Source organism: Gymnoscopelus microlampas (genome assembly GCF_963454915.1).
Source record: "Gymnoscopelus microlampas genome assembly, chromosome: 5".
Classification (NCBI taxonomy): domain Eukaryota; kingdom Metazoa; phylum Chordata; class Actinopteri; order Myctophiformes; family Myctophidae; genus Gymnoscopelus; species Gymnoscopelus microlampas.
The window spans coordinates 58,780,786-58,787,502 of NC_139942.1; positions in this window are offsets into that span (position 1 = coordinate 58,780,786).

Genomic DNA, 6,717 nt, shown 5'->3' on the forward strand with positions numbered 1-6,717 from the left:
GTGTCAATGCAAATGAGTGTCAATGCAAACGAGTGGATTCATGGTCTTGCGCATCTTTCCGTGTGTCGCGCACACCTTGCGTTTGTGCGCTCAAAACGCCTGCTGGTACATGCCATACAATACTGGTACTATATGTATCTATATACCATATTGGTACTATATGCATGTATATATATCTATAGATATAGATATATAGCTATAGATAGATAGCCTACCATACTGCTGGTACATGCCATACAATACTGACTGCAACAAACTGTCGGCCGTGCACAACCTGAGTTTAACAGCGACAACCATAGTTTGGTGTGACCGAACCCTTACAAGTAAATGTCCGGAATTCAAAATGCACTTGAGTAAAAGTAGTAAAGTATTGGCATCAAAATATGCTTAAAGTACCAAAAGTAAAGGTACTCATTGTATTGTGCAGGATGTAACGTTTCAGTAGTTTAAAATGTATAACAAATCTTTTGAAAATAGCAGATCTACAAGCTCACAACGCCCGCTTGTAGATCTGCTATTTTCACAATATTTATCTGTGGAACCGAGTCAAACTAAATGTTGTGCCTCAACTCCTACATTCAAGTGCTTGTCAGGGTGGGGGGTCCCCAGTTCACATATGATTATTTTAGGGGGTCCCCAGTTCACATATGATTATTTTAGGAGGTGCAACCTGAAATGTTTGTGAACACCTGCTGTAGTCTCTACCAATGTGTTTGTTGATGCTGTATGTTACACACCTTTCAGGCTATATACATATCCAGCACTTTAACTCTCGTACATTTAACACACTTTACACTTTATTACTTATTTAGGGAACAACGAGGTAAGATGACCCAGTGTGTAAGTTGACCCCCGACCCCCCCATCTAGAAAACTAGAAAACTGTGTCATGTGACTTTAAATGTATTAAACATCCATCATTGTGAAGTAGAGAAGCACAAGGAGAAAGCAGAAAACATTATTTTACTGTTCACTTTAACAGTTTTTTCTACTGGTCAAAGGAAAATGTCTACATGTCAGTAAATGACTGTTATATCAATGCTAATTTACCCAGGTCTACAGATAGATAGAATGATAGATAGATAGATCTATGGATACCTTTATTGATCTCTGCGGGGGAATTTCAGTTGCCCAGAGGCAGCACAGTTACAGAGTTACAGATACAGAGTAAGTAAAGTTCTGTCAGATACAGCCAGTGGCGTGCACAGACATTTTGAGGGGCAGGTGCTCAAGTAGATTATACTTTTTTGTGTTTACTTGGTCTGCTCTTTTTTCCCTCTACACCTATACCTCTTTGCCAAAAATAGCCGATCTACAAGCCCACAACGCCTCGCAGCGCGAGCCGTTGTGGGCTTGTAGATCTGCTATTTTTTGGCTAAAGTTCTCCTCAGAAAAGGGATGCTAGGTTTCGAGTGGTTATGGTAAAAAGAAAAAATCATATCACATAAAGATTTGGCGGACCCCCTGTAGTAACTCTGAGGACCCCCTAGGGGTCCCGGACCCCCTGTTGAAGACCCTTGCTGTAAACTGACTTTTTTTCAAAAGGGCACTTCTGGTCAAGAGGGCAAAGGGCAGGTGCTCTAGCACCACCTAGAGTCTATCTGTGCACGTCCCTGGATACAGCAATACAAAGGTAAGTAGCTCCATAATGATGGTGCTGTTACTTACATCACCATAAGTAGCACCATCTGTACAGAACAACAGTATATAATAGTCTAATAATCTATACAACTATCCTGCACTATGCAGAACAACACGACCACCAGACAGTGTCCTCACTGTCCACTGTATCCTGACCCAAAACAACCAGACAGTGTCCTCACTGTCCACTGTGTCCTGACCCAACACAACCAGACAGTGTCCTCACTGTCCACTGCGTCCTGACCCAACACAACCAGACAGTGTCCTCACTGTCCACTGCGTCCTGACCCAAAACAACCAGACAGTGTCCTCCACACTGTCCACTGTATCCTGACCCAACACAACCAGACAGTGTCCTCACTGTCCACTGTATCCTGACCCAACACAACCAGACAGTGTCCTCACTGTCCACTGTGTCCTGACCCAACACAACCAGACAGTGTCCTCACTGTCCACTGTGTGCTGACCCAACACAACCAGACAGTGTCCTCACTGTCCACTGTGTCCTGACCCAACACAACCAGACAGTGTCCTCACTGTCCACTGTGTGCTGACCCAAAACAACCAGACAGTGTCCTCACTGGGGCGGCAGTGGCTCACGGGTAGAGTAGCCGGGTAGAGTGAACTGGAAAACCGCAAGGTTCCCAGTTCGATCCCGGGCTGGGGCGCTCCCCTAGAGTTAGTGTAGAAGTGTCCTTGAGCAAGACTCTGAACCCCTAATTGCTCCCGATGAGCAGGTTGGTGCCTTGCATGGTTTCCTCCGCCATCGGTGTATGAATGTGTGTGTGAATGGGTTAATGGCACAATCAATGTAAAGCGCTTCGGATAGAAGCGCTATATAAATGCACCATTTACCATTTACTGTCCACTGTATCCTGACCCAAAACAAATAGATTGTCGGTGACATTTGGCTAGTTTTCTGCTTCCTCATGTTTATTTATGGTTTTAGCGACAGAAAGCAGACCATTTTTATATCGGCCCTAAACGCTTTGTTTGGAACTGGATGGAATCATATTATATCTAGAGCAGTTCTCACCCCCCCCCCCCCCCCCCCCCCAGATGATTATCTTAATATGCAACATTGTTTTCTCTCTCAACAGTAAACAAACCAACATACAGTATAAGTGTATATTACAGGGTGTCTACGTATTTATAAAGAGCTTTTTAATACCTCTATAATGTAAATAAAACCATTACTGCGTCAAAAGTAATCATGAGATTATTTTAAAAAAAAAGTCAAACATTAAAATACTTTAAAATTAATTTCCAGATTTTCCTTTGCTTTTACGTCAAACAAAATAATAATTATTATTAATAATAAAACCTGTTGAATGTACTTTATGTCTCCAGCTGAGTCATCATGGCTGAGACTCACCTCAACAGCGCCCCCACCAGGAGAGGACCCAGCAGTGCAGGGGGAGGAGCCGTTCCACAGGAGATCTCTCTCAAGGTGAACAGGTTTTATATTTATAATATATGTATAATATTATATGTAAATAAATATTCTATATATGCGTTTACCTTGTTTACTGCAGCAGTGCTTCTCAAACTTTGTCATGTCAAGGACCCCCAGATTGACACTTATTAGCCCGCGGACCCCCATTTGAAAAGATATGCCAGGGACCCCCATAAGAGAAGTTTTTTACGGCTCTAGCAGTGATTCTCAATCATTGTAATTTAAGGACCCCCCAGTTTGACATGCATTAGGCTATACGGACCCCCAATTAATGGCATTTCTATCTCTGGGACCCCAATATTCATATTCACAATGTTAATTTAACTCTGAGAGTGTACACTCTCAGAGTTACAGACCCATAAGGGTCCATTTGGTTCCATTTGTACACACTCAGAGTTACAGACCCATAAGGGTCCATTTGGTTCCTATACATTAATTAGCTGGGGACCCCCTGGTATCCCCTCAAGTACCCCTGGGGGTCCCCAGACCCCACTTTGAGAACCAATGGTTTACTGTAAGTCACTGTGGATAAAGAGCGTCTTGATAAAATGACTAAATCATAAACTGTAAATAAAAACCTTTATTTCCCGAGGCCGGGGTGGCTCTAGTGGACGAGCGGGTGGACTTCCTACGAGAGCAGGCCTTCTGCGTGCTGCGGGTCAAGACCGACAAGTGGAACCGCTTCATCGGCGCCGAGGAGAACCAGAAGGTTCTGTTTGACTTCCTGGATCACATCTGGTCCGACAGACTGCTGCTGTTCACCGGACCTGGAGGAACGCTGCATGCTGGAGACTCACAGGTGACACACCTTAACATGTTTTCCTCCTTTAATACATTTAATACCTACATTAACACACCTACCTTAACTCATTCAGTGCCATTAACGTGTTTCAAAAACATGTTCAGAACCCAAGATATCAGCATCTGAAGATGTGCAGCTCCATCCACTCCTTGTTTAACTTAGAGCTGAAAAAGGCTGTATCTCGCTTCCTAAGCACTTACTTTGAAAAAAAACTCTTTTGACAACATAGCCAGGAATAATTCTGGCAATTCTGGCACTCAATGAGTTCATTAATTAATTAGCTTCTATTTTAATGTAATCTCTATGCAAATGAGCGTTTTAATGTTTACATTATGCGTCCAGAAGCCAGACAACAAAAACCTTGCTTTTTTCACCATAGAATGTTTGACGCAGCTTTTTTTTTTTTGTCGACTCATATCACGCAGCAGACATGGAGGTAGAGAAGTAGTGGATATATATATATTTATTATTAAATAACGGCTGCCTGTATATGTAATATTAACCCATTGACACCTGAAGCCGATTCTACATGTCTCCTAAATCTCAACAGTTTTCTGAAAAACGTATGTTTCTATATCAGTGGTGCTCAATCTTTTTCATGTCAAGGACCCCCAAAATGATTTGCATTTGGCCGCGGACCCCCATCAAAATATGTTGTTCCAGGGACCCCCAGAAGCAAAGGTTTGAGTTAGAAATGTTCGCTTTAAAAATATATATATTCAAAGATTCGCACACATTTTCACAATTTTTCAAAAGTAGCAGATCTACAAGCTCATAGCGCGGCACTCGGTGCCGCGCTATGAGCTTGTAGATCTGCTATTTTTGAATAGCCCAAAGTGTAAAATAATGCTTTTTAGCTCAAATCAAAAAATTAGACAGTTCCAGGTCTCAATGGGTTAATGATGATTTGGCAAGAACGTGGCATATACAGTATATAGACTGAAATAAACGGATATACAACCAACTAGTCGTCTGTGTCCTGTGACCTAAGACAGGGGCTGTCCCGGCCCTGGGTTCTAACCAGAGCTGTGGGTATAGCAGCATATGTGGGACTAAACACACGCCCACACAAGCTCTAATAACGTTTTTAAACCAGCACAGATCTACAGACAGACAACACACTAAACTATACTCTGCTCAAAGAAATGTAGGAACACTTTGATCCCTTCATTATTTAGACTTTTCATGAACTGTGTTCATACTGCTAAACTGTTAGATTAAACTAACAGTATCTAACTAACAGTTAGATTACGTACCGCAAAAAAACACTGCTCAAAAGAAGGGATTAAGGGATCAAAGTGTTCCCTTAATTATGTTATTATTATAATAATATGAGAGAGAGAGAGAGAGAGAGAGAGAGAGAGAGAGAGAGAGAGAGAGAGAGAGAGAGAGAGAGAGAGAGAGAGAGAGAGAGAGAGAGAGAGAGAGAGAGAGAGAGAGAGAGAGGAGAGAGAGAGAGAGAGAGAGAGAGGAGAGAGAGAGAGAGAGAGAGAGAGAGAGAGAGAGAGAGAGGAGAGAGAGAGAGAGAGAGAGAGCAGTGTATATAATGGAGAACAGAAGTTGAACCACAGCTCAGTGGTGTGTGTGTGGTGGTGACTCACGAGGCGGCCGTGAGGAGATAGATGTTCTCCTGATGCTTTGAGTGATCACTGAGGCCTCCATGTGTGTGTGTGATCACTGAGGCCTCCAGGTCTGTCACCACAGAGGAGCTCTGAACCAACATGTGTATAGAGCACTGAAGTCTGACGTCATTTACACATCCTAGGTTTGTCTACCTGGGTCGCGGTTCCCCCCCCATTCTGAATCCCCATAGACGTGTTTAATATCGTGTCAAATAAGAACTGTGTTCCAAATATAAACAAATGACCCTGTGGTGGTTTGACTCTTATGGATATGAAGCATCAACTGACGGTGAGAAAACGCTGTTACTTCCGCCGAATTAGTTACATTTTCACCAGAAACAGACTGTATCAAATATAAGTGACTGACTATCATAAACCATACAGAGCCTCCTCCCTGACAATATCACAGAGACAGTGTGTTTATTTTTGGAACACAAATCTTATATGAGACGATTCTATGATGACCCAATGTTATTCTCCATAGAGAAATGACTTTACCAACCTGGGGATGAACGAGTGACGTCAGGACTTCTGTTCTCTATGTCACTCCTTCCTCCTCCATCTCTCTCCCCGGGCAGAGGAGGGCACCTGTGTGTGTGTGTGTGTGTGTGTGTGTGTGTGTGTGTGTGTGTGTGTGTGTGTGTGTGTGAGTGTGTGTGTGTGTGTGTGTGTGTGTGCGCGCGCTGTCAGCCGCTGTTTAAAAACGCGGTGTTCTAGTGAAGCAGCTTATTCATTAATGCAATGAGTAACCTTTAAATTCACTGAATGAATCACAGAGTCAGGTAGTCTGACTGTCCAGACTGATAACATGGATTCACTCTCACGTCTGGATTCGGCCAATAGGGAGCGAGTCTGAGAAATCAGATTTTTTTAATGCTTTTCACTGTTGTACGGACAGCAGTTGAAACACAGTCACTGATTGGCCCGATCATTTACTGATTTGTCATACTGGCTCCCTATAGGCCGAAGTCCAGACTGACGCCGGGGAGGAACGTGAGAGTGAATCCATGTTGTCATTCTGGACAATGACAGGCTAAGAGTCAGGGTGTTGGCTCACTGGAAACACTCTGCTACACTAGAGGGTCTCAAAGTGTGGTCCAAGGACCCTCATTGAACAACTCTCAGAGTTCTGGGGGTCCTTTTAATCCATTAAGACCTGAGGCCATTCTTAAAATTGTTTTCAAAAAAAATTAAAAA